The following is a 23,174-nucleotide window of genomic DNA, read 5'->3' as shown; positions in this document are numbered from 1 at the left end:
CAGTCACCTGTTACAAGAAAACGTTTGTTTTGACACTTACATTTATACAATGAGTTAAAGGAACATATTTCTTCAGATTTGCAGTCGACTGTTAATGATCCAACTAAATGTTACATGATGACTGGGAAACTACAACTGGTTCTGTCACCTTGGTAACATGAATTTGTAGGCAGGCAATGTCCAGACAACACTGCCAAAATCCCGGCTAATGTGTCATGTTTGTGATATTGTCACGACAATGATCTAAAGTCCTTATTAGGATTTGCATGTTTGATATATTCAATACATTACTGTAATCCCCTGATGTTTGTAGTTTTCACACTCCAGATTTTACAGTCAGTCTCAGTATCCACACTAACTCACTACTACATTTGTTGCCCCTGGGAGTTTATACAGTGAATAGTGGAATAAATTTATCAACCCAGCTATACTATAATCTTTCTATTTTCATGTCTCAGTCTTATTTGTTGCCTTCATTGCTGTCACACCCTGACCATAGTTTACTTTGTATATTTCTATGTTTTGGTTGGTCAGGGTGTGATCTGAGTGGGCATTCTATGTTACATGTCTAGTTTGTCCAGTTCTATGTTCGGCCTGATATGGTTCTCAATCAGAGGCAGGTGTTCGTCATTGTCTCTGATTGGGAACCATATTTAGGTAGCCTGGGTTTCACTGTGTGTTGGTGGGTGATTGTTCCTGTCTATGTGTTTTCACCAGATAGGGCTGTTTAGGTTTTCGTTACGTTCTTTATTTTGTAGTGTTTGTATTGATTCGTGTTTTATGTTTGTTTATTAAAACATGGATCGCAATCGACACGCTGCATTTTGGTCCGACTCTCCTTCTCATACAGAAAACCGTTACAGAATCACCCACCACCAACGGACCAAGCAGCGTGTCAACAGGCAGCAACAGCAGCGTAAAGAGGAGATGCGGAATAAGGATTTCTGGACATGGGAGGAAATCCTTGACGGGAGAGGACCCTGGGCTAAACCAGGGGAGGTTAGCCGCCCAAAGGTGCAGCGGGAGAAGAAACAACAGGAGCAGCCCAAAGAGGAGTACAGTATGGAGTATACGACTTGGGAGGAAATAGACAGGTGGGCGGTCGACCCAGGGAGAGTGCCGGAGCCCGCCTGGGATTCGATGGAGCAGTGCGCGGAAGGTTATCAGAGAATGGAGTTCGCGAAGCAGGCACGGCGCCGCGGAAGGAAGCCCGAGAGGCAGCCCCAAAAATGTCTTGGGGGGGGGGGGGGGCTAACAGGGAGTATGGCTACGCCAGGTAGGAGACATGCGCAGACTCCCTGTGCTTACCGGGGGGCTAGAGAGACCGGACAGGCACCGTGTTATGCAGTGGTGCGCACGGTGTCTCCAGTGCGGGTGCATAGCCCGGTGCGGTATATTCCAGCTCCGCGTGTCGGCTGGGCTAGATTGAGCGTCGAGCCTAATGCCATGAAGCCGGCTCTACGCAGCTGGTCCCCAGTGCGTCTCCTTGGGCCGGCTTACATGGCACCAGCCTTACGCTCGGTGTCTCCGGTTCGCCTGCATAGCCCAGTGCGGGCTATTCCACCTCGCCGCACTGGCAGGGCGACCGTGAGCATTCAACCAGGTAAGGTTGGGCAGGCTCGGTGCTCAAGAGCTCCAGTGCGCCTGCACGGTCCGGTCTTTCCAGTACCACCTCCACACCCCAGCCCTCCGGTAGCAGCTCCCCGCACCAGGCTTCCTGTGCATGTCCTCGGCTCAGTACCACCAGTGCCAGCACCACGCATCAGGCCTACAGTGCGCCTCGCCTGTCCAGTGCTGCCAGAGCCTTCCTCCTCTTCAGCGCTGTTGGAGTCTCCCGCCTGTTTAGCGCTGTCAAAGCTTTCCGCCTCTACAGCGCTGCCGGAGTCTCCCGCCTGTTCGGAACTGCCAGTCTGCAAGGAGCTGCCAGTCTGCATAGAGCTGCCAGTCTGCAAGGAGCTGCCAGTCTGCAAGGAGCCGCCAGAGCTGCCAGTCTGCAGGATGCCGCCAAAGCTGCCAGTCTGCAAGGAGCCGCCAGAGCTGCCAGTCAGCATGGAGCAGCCAGAGCCGCCAGTCAGCATGGAGCAGCCAGGGCCGCCAGTCAGCATGGAGCAGCCAGGGCCGCCAGTCAGCATGGAGCAGCCAGGGCCGCCAGTCAGCATGGAGCAGCCAGGGCCGCCAGTCAGCATGGAGCAGCCAGGGCCGCCAGTCAGCATGGAGCAGCCAGAGCAGCCAGTCAGCATGGAGCAGCCAGTCAGCAGGGAGCAGCCAGAGCTGTCAGTCAGCATGGAGCAGCCAGTCAGCATGGAGCAGCCAGAGCTGCCAGTCAGCATGGGGCAGCCAGTCAGCATGGAGCAGCCAGAGCTGCCAGTCGACCAGACTCTTCCAGATCTACCAGACTCTTTCAGATCTGCCAGTCGACCAGACTCTTCCAGATCTGCCAGTCGACCAGACTCTTCCAGATCTGCCAGTCGACCAGACTCTTCCAGATCTGCCAGTCGACCAGACTCTTCCAGATTCTCCAGTCAGCCAGGATCTGCTAGATCCAACTACCTGCCTGGGCTTCCTCTCAGTGCTGTGCTTCCTCTCAGTGCTGAGCTTCCTCTCAGTGCTGAGCTACCCATCAGTCCCGAGCTACCTCTGTCCCGAGCTGCCCCTCTGTCCCGAGCTGTCATTTAGGAGGGTAACCTATCTAGGGACGCTAAGGAGGTGGACTAAAACTATTATGGAGTGGGGTCCACGTCCAGCGCCAGAGCCGCCACCGCGGACAGATGCCCACCCAGACCCTCCCCTATAGGTTCAGGTTTTGCGGCCGGAGTCCGCACCTTGGGGGGGGGTACTGTCACACCCTGACCATAGTTTACTTTGTATATTTCTATGTTTTGGTTGGTCAGGGTGTGATCTGAGTGGGCATTCTATGTTACATGTCTAGTTTGTCCAGTTCTATGTTCGGCCTGATATGGTTCTCAATCAGAGGCAGGTGTTCGTCATTGTCTCTGATTGGGAACCATATTTAGGTAGCCTGGGTTTCACTGTGTGTTGGTGGGTGATTGTTCCTGTCTGTGTTTTCACCAGATAGGGCTGTTTAGGTTTTCGTTATGTTCATTACGTTCTTTATTTTGTAGTGTTTGTATTGATTCGTGTTTTACGTTTGTTTATTAAAACATGGATCGCAATCGACACGCTGCATTTTGGTCCGACTCTCCTTCTCATACAGAAAACCGTTACAATTGCTGCCTTCATTATAACCTTTATTTAAAAAGGCAAGTCAGTTAAGAACAAATTCTTATTTTCAATGACGGCCTAGGAACAGTGGGTTAACTGCCTGTTCAGGGGCAGAACGACAGATTTGTACCTCAGCTCGGGGGTTTGAACTTGCAACCTTCCGGTTACTAGTCCAACGCTCTAACCACTAGACTTTCTTATTGGTCTATTAACTCATTTACCACCTGGTGAAGTCACTAGGCAGGCCAAAACTCCATCGCACCAAAACAGGAAGAAATTCCAGGTGGTCTTTTCAAACAGCTCTTACACTAAAATGGGCATTATCATAATTTTCACAATGTCACAGTATTATTCCAATCTGATAGTGTTGAAAGGAAATATATATATATCAAAATCTAGTTTTTGCTTGCACTGGGCCTTTATGAATTTAACTATCATCAAACTCTTAATGTAGCTACTTCCCAAAACTTCCCACAACATCACAGCAAGTTTAAAAGGACATTTAATTTCTCAAAGATGAAGCATTCATTTGATGTCAGCTCCTACAGGCATGTTCTAATCAGAAACACTGAGTTCTGACAGTTACTCAGCATCCACCTCCTCTAGCAATTAAACAACATTCACTACACCGAGAGGTGGAGAAAGATGCCAACTCAACATGTAGGATTTGTTGTAAAAATTTGACCTCTCCCTGATGACAATTCACGTTCATGTACTGTAGTCATTTCAATAGTTTTTCTGATATCTAGTTGACATTGATGGCAGACAAATAATACTGCCTTTCTTGTGATAGCTTTGTCATCTATCATCTTCTATCTATATACAGTGCTGTGAAAAACTATTTGCCCCCTTCCTGATTTTTTTTTCTTTCACATTTGTTACAATTAAATGTTTCAGATAATCAAACAAATTGTAATATGACACAAAGATAACCAGAGTAAACACAAAATGCAGGTTTTAAGTGACTATTTATTAAGGGAAAAAAGCTATCCGAACCTTCATGGCCCTATGTGACAAAGTAATTGCCCCCCTTTGTTAAATCATGAATTTACTGTGGTTAATCACAGTAAATTGCAGAGTTCAATTCCACTAGCACCACCCAGGTCTGATTACTGCCAGACCTGTTGAATCAAGAAATCCCTTAAATAGAACCTGTCTGACAAAGTGAGGTAGGCCAAAAAATCTCAAAAAGCAAGACATTATGCAGTGATCCAAAGTAATTCATCTATCAGTCTGGAAAGGGTTACAAAGCCATTTCTAACGCTTTGGGACTCCAGCGAATCATGGTGAGAGCCATTATCCACAAATGGAGAAAATTTGGAACAGTGGTGAACCTTCCCAGGAGTGGCCGGCCTATCAAAATTACCCCAAGAGCGCAGCGACAACTCATCCAAGAGGTCACAAAAGAACCCACAACAACATCTAAAGAACTGCAGGCCTCACTTGCCTCAGTTAAGGTCTGTGTTCATGACTCAACCATAAGAAAGAGACTGGGCAAAAATGGCATCCATGGCAGAGTTTCGAGGCGAAAACCACTGCTGACCAAAAAGAACATAAAGGCTCATCTCACTTTTGGCAAAAAACATCTTGACGATCCCCAAGACTTTTTGGAAAATATTCTGTGGACTGACGAGACAAAAGTTAAAAGTAACACAGCATTTCAGACAAAGAATGGTGGTGGTAGTGTGATGGACTGGGGCTGCTTTGCTGCTTCAGGTCCTGGGTGACATGCTGTGATTGATGGATTGGGGCGGCAGGTTAGACTAGTAACTGGAAGGTTGCAAGTTCAAATCCCCGAGCTGACAAAGTACAAATCTGTCGTTCTGCCCCTGAACAGGCAGTTAACCCACTGTTCCTAGGCCGTCATTGAAAATAAGAATTTGTTCTTAACTGACTTGCCTAGTTAAATAAAGGTAAAAAAAATGGAACCATGAATTCTTCCCTCTACCAAAAAATTCTGAAGGAGAATGTCTGGCCATCAGTTCGTGACCTCAAGCTGAAGCGCACTTGGGTTCTGCAGCAGGACAATGATCCAAAACACACCATCAAGTCCACCTCTGAATGGCTTATGGCTTAAAAAAACAAAATGAAGGTTTTGGAGTGGCGGTTCATGCTCGAAAACCCTCCAATGTGGCTGAATTAAAACAATTCTGCAAAGAGTGGGCCCAAATTCCTCCACAGCGATGTGAAAGACTCATTGCCAGTTATCGCAAACGCTTGATTGCAGTTGTTGCTGCTGAGGGTGGCACAACCAGTTATTAGGTTTAGGGGAAAATTACTTTGTCGCATAGGGCCATGAAGGTTCGGATAGCTTTTTTCCCTTAATAAATAAAATGATCACTTAAAAACTGCATTTTGTGATTACTTGGGTTATCTTTGTGTAATATTAAAACGTGTTTGATGATCTGAAACATTTAACATTTAAAAAAATAAGAAATCAGGAAGGGGGCAAATACTTTTTCACAGCACTGTAAGTACTGTTTAGTAAGGCTTTGATTTCCAGTTGAAATGTAGTTCAGATATTGTAACTGCAACTCATTGTAAAGAAGTCCAACTCAAACTCCATCAGATTTTCAGTGATGCAATCTACATGTGTGTGTGATGACATCTGAAACATTTGACCCTTAGCCGTACAATTGAGCTCTACATAACAGACAATCAGTGAGCAACATCTCAATCAACACTCCAACGCCAAGACAGATAACCTAAGGCTTAGTGAACACACCAGCCCAGTAGTTTCATCTGCTACATGGCTACCATTGAGTAACCTGTCACAATCAACCGCAATATGGTACTTTGCATATTTATTTCTTAGAATCACACCTAAGCCAGAGGCATTACTAATATTCATGACACCATTATTCAGTTTATTTTGGGGAATGCTGCCCCTTTCACAGGCCTATCAAACCACAATCAAGCCCCTTGGCCGTGCTGGTGTCCTCCATGCAAATGGTTAATTATAAACAATAGCTATCTGGACATGAAAATGTAATTAGTGGTTCCTCTCAGCAGGAGTGTCCTAACAACCTATTATGTACTCCAGGGCAAAGTGTCTGTCTGTCTGCTCCAAATATTCACTCACTCATCACTACAAAAGTACAGTGTCAAAATGTTGTCAGAGCCACAAAAACAGACTATGCAGAGTGATGTGGAGAAAATTGAGTGCAGTATGTTCTCCTCAATTAGGCTTAAAGGCTGTAAAGTAAAGTGCATTTAAGCGGAAAGTGGTGTATAATAACTGAAATATAACTGAAGTGAACGACTCAAAGCATTAGGGTAAGTGCTTATTTCAACATGAACCAAGCAGAAAGACTGCTAGACAAACTATCAGAAGGTATCACTACCCTGTTTACTCATACCGAGAGATTTCTCAACATGTCAGGAATGATGTCAACGCTAGCTATAAACCAAGCTATATTCCTCTAAAACATTTTTGGTTCATTTTTAGGAGTTTTGTTATCTGTACAAGTCAATAATATCAATCTGGGTGGTCACAGACACTGACAAACAAAAACACACAAAAATTGCAATCTTTTAATCTTAATTCACAATCTTAATTCATGTATTTGTAGCTTTAGTCAATAATAGTTTGACTCAACCCTATATTTATTGTAACACAGAATTTGTTGTTAAAAAAAATCAGTTGAAAGTTGAAACTGCACCCTGGCTGAGGTTTGAATTTAAGTGGCCCCAGGCAGCCTATGTTATTTTAGTCCCAATGATTATTTTATTTTCAAAGATGGTCCTTTCTATGAGACCACTGCTGCTTATACTTGCCTCTTGTGGCATATTTATGTTCACGCATTGAAGTGATGGAGAATGCTTCAGACAAGTGTTGTTCTTATCGTTATCTTTAGCTCTTGTCAAACTGATTTTTCCAGGCCGAAATCATTTAGGAGGGGAGAAAACAATGAATTGCGTTGAAGTACAATCTGGTTGAAAAGTATCAAGCACTCCAGAGCAAATGTATCAAAATGTATGGGTTCGGACTTTGGAGAGGTCTATTGATTGCTATGCCGTTTTCTAGATGCAAATATTAAACCTCTGGCTCATGAAAAAAAAAACAAGGTTAAGAACTTAAAAATGAGAGATTCGGTCAAAACATTTGATAGAAAAAAAAGCTTATGGACAGAGGTTACAATAGGTCGGCAGAAAGCTTTTAATAAGAGTTTATTCAAATGTGATGTTTATTTGCTTAGTGTTACGATTGCAAATGTCAAGTCAGCAAGATACGTTTGATTTCCTTCTGTCATCACTTCATACAGGTGAAAGAGAGAGTTCTACCTAGGTCTAGGAACCGATGAAACTGTCCCATAACATCACTGCTTGTTCAGCTTTCAAGCCATGGCAGCCAAGGGGGTATCTTCAGAAATACAGCATAATCTATGACTTGAGATACTTGAAATTAGCCCTCAAAGTTAAAAGTTAGATTTTACATCAATTACTAGAAGTGATCCAAATGAGATTCATGCCAGTCTCTGTTATTATGGATGTTTAAACGTTCTGGACAGGACTTTAAGTCTACATCCCAAATATTCCCTACATAGTGCACTACTTCTCACCATTTGGGATGCATGCAAATTTGATTCATATTTCTTCATACAGATGCAACAAAAGGGCAGGACATAGGACAAGACCATAGGCATACAATTATAAATCATTTTCCACTCTGTTAACTTGTTCTAGTCCTCTTTTCTCTAAAGACAGTTGACAAAGAGCCTATTCAGGTCACAGAGCTTCTGGCCCCCCATACGGCCACATGAAACGGCATGGCAGAGGCGATGTGACAAGGCTGTTTTCCTCTCTGCTAAGTGTGGCAAGCATGGTGGTTAAAACTAATGAACCGTGACTGAGATAATCAACCTCTTGTACATCGTCATGCCAGACACTAAAACTAGCTACAGATGTAGGATTTTAATTTGAGCCAGTTTGCTACAGCAGGAAAATAATCCTGCCGCAACAGGAAATGTGAATTATTCTGTGGATTATAATTCATGGACCTTTTTTTGTAGGGGTTGATCGATTTTTCGTTAGGGCAATCAAGGAAATTACAAACTTTAGAAGCCTTTTTAATAAACCTGGAACACACTACAAGTTTGCATTTCCTGCCGTGCAGGAAAATTCTGAGCAATAAAAGAGTGATCAAATGAAGATCCTACATCTGTAGCTGTCTCACAGACAGACTGGTAGATAAGCATGGACAGAGTCTGTCAAACTAGATCTGATCCCTACTTTCTGTGAGAAGAATGTGACTGACTACGCAATTAGATATTTGTTGTGACAAGAGCACTTTGGCAATGTGTGTCTAGAGAGAAAAATATGTATACTGTAATATATATCTATACTGTATGTCAGTAATCTGCATCTGTATAACACAAATGACAAAAAAAAATGCTAAAGCTTTTGAAAGATGTAAATGTTAATGATGAGCATAATTCAAGGACCATAATAATTCAGAGGAACATCATTTGTAAGAAAATGCCCTCATTATGAGTATTTAAACACTGAGCTAAACTAAATAGGCTAGGTCAATTGAAATGACCGTCAACAATCCTATACAACGTAATACATTTATTACCTCGCAATAATCAATCATTTATTTGCCTTATCCTGTTTGTGGCACAGCTTGTAATAGAAAGGAAATCTGTAAATGGCTTCCACCTGGGGCGGGATTTCATTGCTCCTCATTTAAACTGTCTTTGAATGTGACTTCCTTGAGTCCCAGTCGATAAAGGTCCTTTAGGGTGAAACTGAATTAACACTGAAGCTGAAAAGATGATTTTTTCATTTTCCATTTTCTGTCTTGTATTGTTTTCTTCTTTTTTTCAGAAATAATTACAAACTGAATTCAGACTATGCCCCACTATTCCATTTCACACCAGCTGTATACTCACTGCACACGGTCAATTTGTTCACATTAGATACTGTACATGCACACTTCACATTGCTGATGTTTTGCCAAACATATCGGCACTGTGTCAAACTACGCATCACCTCTACTGTAACCAATATAAATGAGAACGATGTTGATGATGATGACTGACAATGATGTTGATGACCATTCCTCAGCGATATCATCCAGTTTCATAAGTAGCAGCAGTGAAAGCAGCAGCATGCAATAGAGCAGGGCTTTATGATGGCATAATTGACAGAGGTAATATGTCAGTGGGTGGACTGTGTCAGTGATACATTCTTTTATCCTGTCTATGCTTGACATTCTTGTGAAATCACACCTATGATGACCACCGTCAAAGACCCGTATGAATTGCCTTTCGACATTGCATGTTTGACATTGTGAATCACAATAATTTAGCGACACTCTTAGGGGAAAAAAAGCTTCTTCATTTTTTCCTAAGGGATAACCCTTTTTGGTTCCAGGTAGAAAGAACCCTTTTGTGGTGAAAAAAGGTTACACTTAGAACCTTTTCGTGGTGAAAGGGTTCCACATAGAGACTCATATTACTGAAAGGGTTCCAGTTATTTTCAGAGGTTCCTTCTATGGGGACAATTGAAGAACCCTTTATGGCTCAAAGGTAGCACCTTCTTTTCTAAGAGGTTACTTTACTAACCGAACGATGCAAGAAAGACCTCACCAATCCAATGCTGCACCTGCACCTGTCTTTTTACAGGTACTATCCAAAAACATTCTGCCTCTATATCTGGCACCCAGTCTGCAGCTCAACATCATGAACCAGACATACATTGGCCGGGTCAGAAATCTGTCTTGCCGACTAGTTACTAACACTAAATACTGTGTAATAAACATACTACATACTATTTAGAACGCACTGTTTAGTAAAAATTAACGCAGTACATTTACAACAAAAAAACACATGACAAATTTGCACTTTCACATGTCAGATCGCGACACATTTTCACATGTGAGGGGAATAACATATTTTCACCTCACGTAAATTGCGGTTTCACATGTTTAAAAAAATCACATATGAAAATAAAATGTGCAGGTTCACATGTAAGAAAGCCTATTGGGGGAAGGTCACGACCTGACCTGTGGTGCCAGGACAGCAACCTCTCCCTCAACATCAGCAAGACAAAGGAGCTGATCGTGTACTACAGGAAACGGAGGGCCATGCACGACCCCCATCCACATCTAGTGGAGCGGGTCGAGAGCATCAAGATCCTCGGTGTCCACATCACTAAGGAATTAACATGGTCCACACACACCAACATAGTCGTGAAGAAGTCACGACAATGCCTCTTTCCCCTCACAAGGCTTAAAAGATTTGGCATGGGGCATCAGATCCTCAAAGAGTTCTACAGCTGCACCATCGAGAGCATCTTGAATGGCTGCATCACCACTTGGTTTGGCAATTGCTCGGCATCCAGATGCGATACGAAGGGTAGTGCGTTCGACCCAGTACATCACTGGGGCCGAGCTCCCTGCCATCCAGGACCTTGATACTAGGCGATGTCAGAGGAAGGCCCTAAAACTTGTCAAAGACTCCAGCCACCCAAGTCATAGCCTGTTCTCTCTGCTACCGCATGGCAAGTGGTACCGATGCACCAAGTCTGGAACCAACAAGACCCTGAACATATTCAACCCCCAAGCCATAAGTTAACCAAATAGCTAAATAGTTAACCAAATAGCTACCTGGACTATCTGCATTGACCCAACTACATTGCTGCTACTGTTTATTATCTATTCTGTTGCCGAGTCATTTTATCCCTACCTATACTGTATTTCTCTACCTCAGTTAGCTCGCACCTCTGCACATCAACTCGATACTGGTACCATGTGTATATAGTCAACTTATACACAACTTACTCATTGTGTATTTATTCTTTGAGTTATAATTCTTTCTATAATTGCTCTATTTTTCTCTCTGCGTTGTTGGGGCCTGTAAGTAAGCATTTCACTGTAAGTCTACACCTATTGTTTATGACGCATGTGACAAATAACATTTGATTTGATTTAGAGCTAGTGAGTCATTTTCTCCTAGAGATGGGCCAGATATGCCATGTCTAAGACAAGGGATACCTTTCTGTTGCTTGGATACGTCTTCACCTTGGCAAAGGGCAGACAGAGGAAAAATATCATCTTCCATTTGTCCTTTTAAAATTGGATAATGTGGTAAGTGGTTGCCTCGATCAAAAGGTTCAAGTATATCATGAAATGGAACCTGAACTGGGTGTGTTGTCCCCACTGACCTGTCCTAGACTGTGGAACTCCTGACTGACTCTACATGTACCTGGCCTCTAACGACAGACCATATTATATTAAAAGACTCAGAGATGTTATCTGGCTAAAATAAACCCTTTCTCTTTGGCTTTTCACAAACCTGCTAATGGACTAGTAACTACTACTAGCATTGGACTAGTAACCAAAAGGTTGTTCATATCCCCGAGCTGACAAGGTACAAATCTGTCATTCTGCCCCTGAACAGGCAGTTAACCCACTGTTCATAGGTCGTCATTGAAAATAAGAATTTGTTCTTAACTGACTTGCCTAGTTAAATAAAATAAAAATTTAAAAAAGATTTCTGCAGTTTGACAGGGTTTTCATCCCCCCAGGGCCAGGAGATTTTGTCGTTTTTAAAACCATGAGACCTGATTTGGAAAGACTGGTCCCATCATCGACCTTATGAAACCTTTTTACAACTAATTAATCACTGTCATACCTTATAGGGTCCAGAGGTTTTCTGGTTAGGTTAACGGATAGGGAAAAACCCAGGGCACCAGGGGTCCCCACGCTGGGACCTATGGTGCCACCAGTCTGCTACAGGCTCAACACACTGTCAACTCTTTTCCTTAACGAGGAGTTTGACTTGAAACCGTTTTTATAGTTTTAATCTGTACAGATTGTGTTTTTTTTTAAATCCCAATTGAATATTGTACGTGTATGTATATTACTGTCAATGTGTATCACATTCCTTGTGTATGATCATATATTGGATACATTGAATGTTAATATTGTGAACCTATATTGTACATGTTTTACCTCCTGTTTCAGGAAGTGATGTCACTGAATATAGGACCTTCCACCCCCACCCGGGATATGGATGCCTGATGAAGACCTATGGGTCAAAACATTATTATAAATAAATATCACCTGGGAGCATGAGCAGCAGTGAGCACCTTTCTGTTTTTCACTATTATTCTACAATGTAGAAAATAGTAAAAATAAAGAAAAACTCTTGAATGAGTAGGTGGTACTGTAGATAATTGCATATATTTACAGCTTTGTTCAGCAGTGCACAACACAAATTATACTATAGAACTGATTGGATTATGTTTAATTAGCAACAGCCTTTCCAACAATTAATTGTATTCCTTACGTTTCATTTGTAACCTGTTTCAAGAAGCTAGGCATGTCACTACTTCAAAGGAGAGGCATTTGGATGTTCTTTCATATCAAAATGTGTTTTTTGGTCCAAAATTCCTTCTAGAACATGTGAACTTTCATGTGCTTTAATAATAAAGGTGTATGCCATCTGTAAATATAAATACAATTGTTAAATTACGAGCCTAGTTGGTTTAGCCACGGAAAAATACATGAACTTTCCCGCTAGCCATGATTGGCTGAGATAATGGATGTGCTGGACATGCCCGAGAGATGAGTTCAGATTGGTCTGCCATATAGCACGCTTCTATAACATGAGCTGCTCAGTATGTGTGGATAATCCTTTTTACCGCTGATTCTTTTAAAGATATCATGAAGAACTGAAAAGGTGTTGCATTGCTGCCCTGAAGTTATTAGCACTATCGACACAGATCAGTGGGGAAAAGTTGTGATGGACTACTTTCTGGAGGGCAATCATGCCGTGCTGACATTCTCTGGCCTGAAAATGAGTCAGACGATACCGAAATCCCTAATTTAGATAAAAACATTTTCATTGAACCAGATATTGTAGACTTCTGAAGACCGTGATGGGAGAAGAAATGGCAATCAACAGTGTTGTTGTCACGGAAGAAGTTGACCGAGTTTTGAAATCAGTGGAATACCCAATGGAAGCAGAGAGATGATTGTCAAATGCGGAGAAAGTCAAAAAGAGAACACAGGAGGCTGTTGTATAAAACACCCGTCTCCGGATTGCATCTTCAAACTAAGGGCAACCATGATATCCGTGACAGAGGGAGAAGTGTTCCTCCATGTATATGGGTAAGAGTCTAACAACATTTTCAGATATTATACATTTCTAATTTTGTCAGAAAGTCATTTTCATTGCAAGTGAAAGCGTGCTGTTAGCTAGTCTATCTAGCTAATGTTAGCTGGCTGGCTTGCTAGCTAAAGTTACGTGTATGATCTGTGTAGTAATATTATTTGTATCTCAGAAACCATTTGCATTGCTAGTTATAGACCAATGCTAACTAGCTAGCTAACATTGAACCTAGTTGGTTAGCTTTATCTACCTGCAGATTCATGCATGGTCCATGTTAGTATGAGTAGGGGTTATGGTTGATTGGTTAGCTAGACAGCTATCTAGCTTTGTGTCTTAACAAAAGACTCCACTATGCAAGTAACCAGTTCACTGTGTCGTTTACACCTTCTGCATCCTGTGCATGTGACAAATAAACATAGCTTTTATTTGGCATAGTGTGTATTTACCATAGACGGTAATGTGAAGAACAACATGACCTGCACCAAAGTCGGATTAGGATATAAACCAAGGACTAGTTAAAGTGTATTTTTCATACTACTTTTTGCTTCTACTTTCACCACTTCTAGTCTTGAAAACTTTGGCTGTTTACTACACTACTGTATTCACTCTGTTTAGCACATGGCGTCACACGTGAATCCTTAAAGAGATAAGGCTTAAGAGGGTGTGAACGATGCTGAAAGGGTGTAGACAAAGAGAACTCCAGTAGGTGTACCAAACCATTCACAGGCAATTTTCTCAAAAGAGGGGTTACAAATGTATCAACTTTGCTACTGTTCCTCAACTGCAGTGTGTGATATACAATTGTCTAGTTTTTTTCCAGTGTAAAAAAATATTATTTCAAATTTTGCTACATAAGACCGAATCCCAGTGGTGGGTCACATTTGATGAAAAATGAATTAATGAAGCAATCTGCAGTTGCTACATACATTTTTGGACTTGTAAAAGTATGATATTTACCCATTGATTCTTGAAGAATATAACTTGAGCTTAGTTCAACTGTCCTACCCCGTCAGAACCCAAAATGTAAGCTTGTTTTACTCTAATGTTTGCAAACAAAGTAAATGTAAACAAACACTATAGCCTCAAAACATGGTTAAAACTATCATTTTGATATCATGAAGGGTCAGTCCTTGCATCCATAGCTCTTAACTGGGTACTTTTATTAAATGAGTGACCTTTCTGTCCCTTTGCTATTTTAAGTAGAAATTGTTCATTTTAAAAGTGCACTTTAATGTAGACCACATGGTCAATTCAATAAATTTGATATTTTATGTGAATAAAGATGGCTAAAGTGCCAAATTTCTTCATTTTAACACACGTAATCCCAACATTTACTCAAGTTTTCACTCTCATTGTAAATCCCTAGTTATTTTGTTGATTATTATTTATTTCACGTGATTATTGATTTATTTTAATTGGTAAAAAACCTGTCCCTCATTTTATGGCCAACCCTGTTATGTGAACTGAACTCTCATTTTAATATGGTGAAACTATTCCCTTTTGAAGCATTGAACATCTAATAGTTAAATCCGTGTAAAAGCAGGTGAGCTGGTTCTACTCTTTGGCATTTTCTATTGTTTTATGGTGGAAAACTGAGCTGGTCAAGCTTAACACTTCAACCCTCTTACCCGTAGATTGACAGGCTAGAAATGATTTAACAATTTCAATTTCTTAGTGAAACTTGTATTCAATTTCCACTACCTGTTGTACACACAAGCTTCAATTTCCCCTGTCACAAGGTCATTTATGGATGATTTAAGAAGTCGTCAACCCCGTTACTTTATTTGACACTTAATAGGCACTTACTATGGACAATTTTTTATTTAATCTCGAGATGGGATAATATGTTATTTTATTAAGTTTGAACATGTGCTCTTTGTGACAATGTTAAAATGAATGACCCAACTACTGTACTGAAGGGAACTACTGTAGCTATCTAGTACATTTTCTAGCAACTTCAGTGGATGTTGATCACATTTCTACAGGCAAATCATTTATCCGCTGTGCGCCGTGGCACACACCTTCCACGTTGTGCATTATATTCCACAGAACGCATGGTTATCCTTTACTTATCTGAGTGTCACCAGAGCGACCACATTGAACATGCATGTATGATGGCCGCCCTATGTATGTGGCTGCAAGAAATGACTCTGGAGGGATATCATAAATGTCATAAATGACTAAATAGAAATTATCGGGAAAAAAACATGAATAATTATCAAACAAACCTGCTTTTGCATAATCTATAAAAGGGCTGACCCAAATGGGGACGATGTTTGGTTTGGCCTGCCCAAAGAAAACACACCCCAAAAAATTGTAATCGAGTGAATGTCCATGCCTAGTTCACAGAAACGCGGTTACATGAGTAACCTCCGATAGCGGTTGGAACAAGCAGAGTGGTTTCTGTTTTCTTCCTACAAATTTGGCTCTAGCTTTTGAACAGTTGGAGCTTTCAGCTATTATTTTACTTTACAATGCTCAATGCTGTGGTTTCATGATTAATTACTAAAAAGGCCCGTGTTTAAAGACCCCTATTTTTTTATATTTCTAAATAGATAATGGACAGCATATTTGCTCGGCCCGCATCTCACCACTCAGATTATATTTTGGCCCATCAAGCTCAAAGGTTTGAGCAGTCATAAACTATACATAAAATTAGAATGGCGTTGCATGATTTATATAAGTAATTAACTAAGACGGCATACTATTGTTTGGCAGCGGTCCAATATAATGCAATCATGTGCCTCTGGTGATACTCTTCTTTTTTCCTATCAATCCAGCACATGAGAAACTCTGTCACATTGCAGGAGTTATTGACTCTGAACCGGACTTTTGTTTACAAAGAGCTGTGTTTGACCTCTACACAGCGTCATTCAGATGACCCATACATGAACTCCCACTCTAATGGCAATAGAGGTAGGCGACAGAGCAAGCTCACCGCATTCAACAGCTCATTCAATTCATTGGCTGGATCTTAGTAATAAAATATGATATGACAGGATGAGACTTCATAAGCATACAGTTCTTGGTTCAAATCACATTTTATTGGTCACATACACATGGTTAGCAAATGTTAATGTGAGTGTAGCGAAATGTTTGTGCTTCTAGTTCCGACAGAGCAGTAATATCTAACAAGTAATCTCAGAAATTCACAATGACTACCCATTACACACAAATGTAAAGGGATGAATAAGAATATGTACATATAAATACATGGATGAGCGATGGCCGTGTGGCATAGGCAAGATGCAGTAGATGGTATCGAATACTGTATATACATATGAAATGAGTAATGTAGGATATGTAGACATTATTAAAGTGGAGTTATTTAAAGTGACTAGTGATACCTTTATTAAATCCATTTACTAAATGTATTAAAGTGGCAAGAGATTTGAGTCTGTATGTTGGCAGCAGCCTCTCTATGTTAGTGATGGCTGTTTAACAGTCTGATGGCCTTGAGATGGAAGCTGTCTTCCAGTCTCTCAGTCCCAGCTTTGATGCACCTGTGCTGACCTCGCCTTCTGGATGATAGCGTTGTGAAAAGGCAGTGGCTTGGGTGGTTGTTGTCCTTGATTATCTTTTTGGCCTCCTGTGACATCGGGTGCTGTAGGTGTTCTGGAGGGCAGTTAGTTTGCCCCCGGTGATGCGTTGTGCAGACCGCACTACCCTCTGGAGAGCCTTGAGGTTGTGGGAGGAGCAGTTGCCGTACCAGGCGGTGATACAGCCCGACAGGATGCTCTAGATTGTGCATCTGAAAAAGGTTTGAGTGTTTTAGGTGACAAGCCAAATTTCTTCAGCCTCCTGAGGTTGAAGAGATGCTGTTAGGCTACACCGTTGCGCCTTCTTCACCACACTGTCTGTGTGGACCTTTTCAGTTTGTCCGTGATGAACTTTCCCCACCTTCTCCACTACTTTCCCGTCGATGTGGATGGGGGGGGGGGGGGGGGTGCTCCCTCTGTTGTTTCCTGAAGTCCACGATCATCTCCTTTTTGTTGACGTTGAGTGAGAGGTTATTTTCCTGACACCACACTCCAAGGGCTCTCGCCTCCTCCCTGTAGGCCGTCTCGTCATCCCTGTTGAGGAAATGAAACACTGGGTTTCCTTTACTGATGTCCTGTGTTTGTATCTTTCACAATCATTGTCTCATATACTGTATGTACAGTGTGGAGTCTCCTACCCGGAAACCATAAGACAAATAAACTACCATAAACTGTTATGACCCCGTGCAGCTTACTCATGAATTGCACAAGAAATGCAGGGTTCAAAAAGTGTTCTTCGGCTGTCCCCATAGCAGAATTATTTTAGGTTCCATGTAGAACACTCTGTGTAAAATGTTCTACATGAAACTCAAAAGGGTTCTATCTGGAGTCAAAAAGGCTTTTTCAAAGGGTTATCCTATGGGAACAGTCGAATAACCCTATTAGGTTCTAGATAGCAACATTTTTTCTAAGAGTCTGCCTATAGAATTACTAGAAAACAGTTAAGAGTACTACTATGTACAGATGTCAGATTTTAATATCACCCATTTCATTGCGGTAGGAAAATTGTGCAGCAAGGATATCTCAAAATTGAAACATCTGACACGAATAACAGATAAACAAGTAACGCAATCAAGCTCCTCAGTACCTGAATTAACCTACGGAATGGGGTCCTCCTCTCGCATGTTGCTTGGTTTGCTGCTCCATTGTTGTGGACATGACAAGTTTGCATGCATGATATCCCACAGGCTACGATTTTCATTTACAGCTAAATCAGCTATTTTACTGACTGTTTAAGAATAGTGGCGTTTCATTGCGAAGCTAATATTGCATTAGAGCCGCTGTATTTTTCGAATGAGTAGGCTTGCATTGTGATACAGTCATACAAATATGACACCCATGCATATGATTCAATTATATGTTCAAGTTAACATGGTTTCATATTTGTTAATAATATTGAAAGGTGATACGATGCAATCTACTGTAACTAGATTAGACTGCCTAGGCTACGTCTTCCTAATGTAAGCTAAATGCAATGGATACAAAACATATACTTGCATGTGATGAAGGATAACATGTCCAATATAATGATATGCAGTAAATGCATATTATATATATATATATATATATATATATATATATACACACACACACGTCAAAATGTTGGACACACCTATCACTACATGATTTTGCTGATTGACTGACCTTCATGTCTTATTTGAGACAGGAGTTTACAGTTGTTGTTTTTTTCAGCCCTTCACTAACACCTAATTGGGGTCTAAATTGAATCCCCTGGGACAGATATCGTATTTCAGAATGAGCTTTATGAATTACAATGTCCTGTCAAATCTGCATGATAAATAATATCATGGGTGAATCTATTTCTAAAATTGTGAGGTTGGCACACTCCTAAATAATATCCTGGGATATGTTGATTATCCTGTTGGCTGGGAGGTTCACAACAAGTTCCTTACATCTGCAGGGTGGAATATCATTCAACCTGGAGTAAGTAAAAACAAAGGGGAAGACATTAGCCTCACTGTTCAAATTGTTGCTGAAGCCACAACTGCCTTTAAATGTGCAATCGTTTTATTAACAGTTTTGCATATTTTTAGGCTTAATTAAGTTGTTTTACCCAGTAACACCCAGTTACCCAGTAACACCAACCCCAATGGTGCAACACAATAGGGTAAGGGAAAGTAGCAAGATAAAGTTAGCTAACGTTAGCTAGGTAAACAGACTCAACAGAATGCATAATAACTTGGCTGGCGAGCAAGCCTAGAATGAACAGAACACAGCTGGCTGAATTTCCTACGTTTTTCATCAGAAGTTGTTAAAATGTCTTACTTCCAAACGAGTCGTGCAGGACTGTTTTTCTCCTGCCAAGCCAATACAATGGAGTGAAACGTGATCAGGTGCCACTAGTCTCTGGAAACAAATGGGAAGAAACATTTTTTTTAACTCTGGGTCTTCACAATTGACACATTGCTGAATATACGATTAGTTAGTTTAGGTCATCTCTAAACAGCCGATTAGCAGGATGAGATCGCCTTCTGGCTAGCTATCGTGTCCGATGTATTAGCTAGCTTGGCAATGGGCTGATAATCACCAGTTACTTAACATTTTAATTCACAATTGATATGAAAGTAATTTCTTGAAAATGTTATCATTTGGTGAATAAATAAATGTTATACTTACATTTTGTGGATTTCTGGAAAACGTTCTCCCAAGTGGGGACTTCTGTCCGTCGTCAATTATTTTTTGCTGCGCTGCAAGGTGTTATGGAATAGCCTCCCGGCGATGGATACATGGGATTGGGACATGCCAATTTTGAAGTCTTGCCTGGAAATTCTGCCTCAAAAGGTAGCAACCTTATTATTGCCAGCTGGTCTTGTTAAACCATCAATACATGCTAAATTAACCTGCACAGCTGATCTTAATTGCACCCATTATTGGTCACCTCATTACAGCTCCCTGAAAGATGCTACGTTCGCCCTCTGGTTGGTGTCGTCATCGCAACAACTTTGTCCTATTTGAACAGACTAAGGGTGATTTATCTATTTGACAACCATTCCGTACAAAAGAAATAAACGATTTCCTCGTTTACCACGCCAAATCTACCAAATCTATGTTTTGTGTAGCCTACTGACTGTTATTATTTTATTTGTTTCCTATTTATGTTATCCAAAAGTGTCTGGTATGATGCTTTCCTATCAGGACTGGGTGTAAAATAACCGTGACTGTCCATATGAAACGTGTAACTACTTGAAGTCAATTGGGGGACAGAGTTATTTGTGCCAGAAGTGCATGGGCCAGAATGGTATCCACACGGTTGGCCTAACGTAAACTCACGCCATTCCGTACAAATGTGCGAGGCTACAAATAAAACTAATGGGACTGTAGTGACTGTGTTGACTTCAAAATCAGGGGTTTGAACTACTTTTCTATTCAAGCGTTGATCGACATGGTAATGGCTCTATAGTATTGGAGAAAAGTTGAATAAACTGACCCTCCGTTACATCGTGACGTGTCATGTCGTAACGTACAGCACGCATAAAGAAACTATTTCTGTCTTACAATCTCTCTCCACCAGGTGTAGCACTTCTCTCATCGTTTAAAAACAAGAAATGGACAGTGACGGGGAAAGAGGGGAATACCTAGTCATTTTTTCCGTCATCATTGCATGCGATCATCATTCTCAAAGCCGCTGTTTACTTCTAAGATCACTTTAGCACTGCCCTAAAAGCTCGATTCAAATTCGACACAAACCTTCAAATAGGTATGTAATGACACATTATATAAACGCTATATAGTGTTTTATTCAAATTTTAGAGGCGATAAGGTGATAAGTTGGACAGATCGAGTGAAAAAAAGCAATTTTTCCACACAACATCTCTCCTTCTCACTATCACGCATTAGTTTCACTTCCCCACCCGCCATTTTTAAAAAGACCCGAAGGGGGCTCATTGCCTTGTTGAATTATGCAGAAACGGGGCAGTGTTTAGGTCATGTAATAGATTCTGTTGGAAAGGGGAGAAATTGTGCTTTACAATGGCATTGACATTACAGTTGATCTGGAAGCATTACGTTTTTGAGGCGCTAAAATAAGGTTAATTGTACGGACCAAGGCGATGTACAAAAGTGAGTTTACGTTATATGTGCATGCTGATTGTAGCAGCCCTAACCACTAGACCACCCCACGCCACAATTAAACAACATTTTTAGTTAATTAGTAATCTTAGGATATACTAGACACTTGTGTGGCGTAGCCTAGTAGAGACCAATATCTCTCTTGTTTTATTAAGCTATATAAAACGATGGTTGTTGATGTAACGGTTTTCTTTAGGTGAAGGAGAGTCGGACCAAAATGCAGCGTTGTGATGATTCATGTTTGTTTAATAAAGAAAAAACTATACATGAATAAACTACAAAATAATGAAATGTGAAAACCTAAACAGTCCTATCTGGTGCAAACACAGAGACAGGAACAATCACCCACGAAACACTCAAAGAATATGGCTGCCTAAATATGGTTCCCAATCAGAGACAACGATAAACACCTGCCTCTGATTGAGAACCACTCCAGACAGCCATAGACTTACCTAGAAAACCCCACTAAGCCACAAACCCAATACCTAACAAAACCCCAGGACAAAACACACCACATACAAAAACCCATGTCACACCCTGGCCTAACCAAAATAATAAAGAAAACACAAAATACTAAGACCAGGGCGTGACAGTTGATGTGTATGGCTGCATTTCAGATACATGTTTGTACATTTGAATGTTGCAGTAATAGGACCTAGGCCTTGCATTTGAGTGAGCGAGAGAGAACATCATTTTGATAGAAAGCCATCCCAATGAGCACACATGGAGAGAAAGATAACTGCTCATTTTCAGCCAGTGATGAGGCTCATTTGAATTTCCTGATGCATCTAGAAAATTCTCTCCAACAAATAGTGATTATTAAGTTACGTTAAGATCCGTCATCTGTATATGAACAATTCAGCAATATGTTGTCCTAATGTGTGTCCTAACTTCAACAAAGACAATGAATTAAATGAATTCTAATTATTTCTGAGGTACACGTAATGTCAGTGGATACAATGAAAAAGCTGACAAAGAAAACATTGTGTCCTCCAGAAATAATCAAGACAGTTAGTACAGTATTAGCAGGACATACTGCCAGGAGATAGAGATACTGTCTCAGCAAGCAATTATCCACCCCTAATCTTTCACATTTATTACCTTACAAATAATCCCACCTCCTGGTGTGACAACCCGACCTGTTAAATATCAATCATCTGCACACAGGGAAGTCACAGTGCTGGTAAGACTGGCACTAGTGTGTGGCTCTATCCACAATATCATTCAAGGTCACTGAGAAATACAGTCAGACTTTATCGCACAGCTGCAGACCAGTGAGGCTGAATCAAAGCACTCTGGAATGAAATCCCTGCATTAAAACATGCAGCAGACCATGGCTTCATTTTAGGTAGCCCTTTACACTTGTACCCAGGGTGAAAATGGCAGATTTGGGCACTGATAAATGCCTAAATTGGAATGCAGTGGCTGTACATTAACATGCTATACATGACGTGAGAGCTCTGGCTGCGCTCCATAGCCCTGTAGGGGTTTTGAGTGACGGCCTTCCTGAACTTGAGCACCGCACAGGACAGGAAGTTGCCCTCGTGCTAATTGGGCAACTTTTGCAAAAAACAAAATGTGGACTGAGGGAGTGAAATGCTGTAAACGGTAGGCACTCCATTCTATGTGCACCAAAATGACGATATGTTTCCTTTAATTGCATTGTAAAGGCCTAACATCGTAATATCGTATTTTATAACTTAACTAGTCGTGTTGGAAATAGAATAAGCTTTAAAATAATGCCCACCTGACCCATATTGCGATTTCTAATGGAGCGTTTTAAGATTGTGTAAACAACAACAGTAATGTTTGATGCAGGGCTGTGTGGCAAACAAAACAACTACAAGTGTGCTTGCTCAAGTTCCTCAACGGCACAGCATAAGTAGGAAAGATCAAAAAGTATATTATAGTTGAAGACTTTGAGTCAAAAAAGTGCGCTGAAATTACTTAGGAACTGTGCACACTTTGGAGAGGTGCACTTGGAGACACCAGTTAGTTTTCTCACTCAATTCCTTTTTTGTTTTATGTGCACCTACCCCACATTTTTCAAGAATTTTCTTATCATGTTAGTGAATGTATCCAGAGTATTTCAGATTTCGTTACCAACAAATGTGGCGAAAAGTTCAGTAAATGTAAAATGCACACAACAGTGTAATGTTTGGATTCAGTCTTGTGTCAGGTGAACTGTTGTACATATAGAGAA

The 23,174-nt window shown here is 41.1% G+C and overlaps 1 protein-coding gene and 1 long non-coding RNA gene across 4 annotated transcripts in view; both read right to left on the bottom strand.

The window, feature by feature from the left end:
* LOC110488581 (5-hydroxytryptamine receptor 4-like) overlaps positions 1-23,174 on the bottom strand; it is a 150,065-nt gene that overhangs the window by 87,610 nt on the left and 39,281 nt on the right. The window lies entirely within an intron of this gene.
* LOC110488584 lies at positions 18,631-19,829 on the bottom strand. Its single transcript, XR_002468447.2, has 3 exons — positions 19,520-19,829; positions 19,169-19,249; positions 18,631-18,821 (listed from the first exon to the last, which is right to left on the bottom strand). It is a non-coding gene; the product is annotated as an uncharacterized LOC110488584 (long non-coding RNA).

The sequence above is a fragment of the Oncorhynchus mykiss genome, chromosome 14 (genome assembly GCF_013265735.2).
Source record: "Oncorhynchus mykiss isolate Arlee chromosome 14, USDA_OmykA_1.1, whole genome shotgun sequence".
Taxonomy (NCBI): domain Eukaryota; kingdom Metazoa; phylum Chordata; class Actinopteri; order Salmoniformes; family Salmonidae; genus Oncorhynchus; species Oncorhynchus mykiss.
Note: the sequence above shows the minus strand (reverse complement) of the source record. Positions and strands in the feature narration are given on the sequence as shown.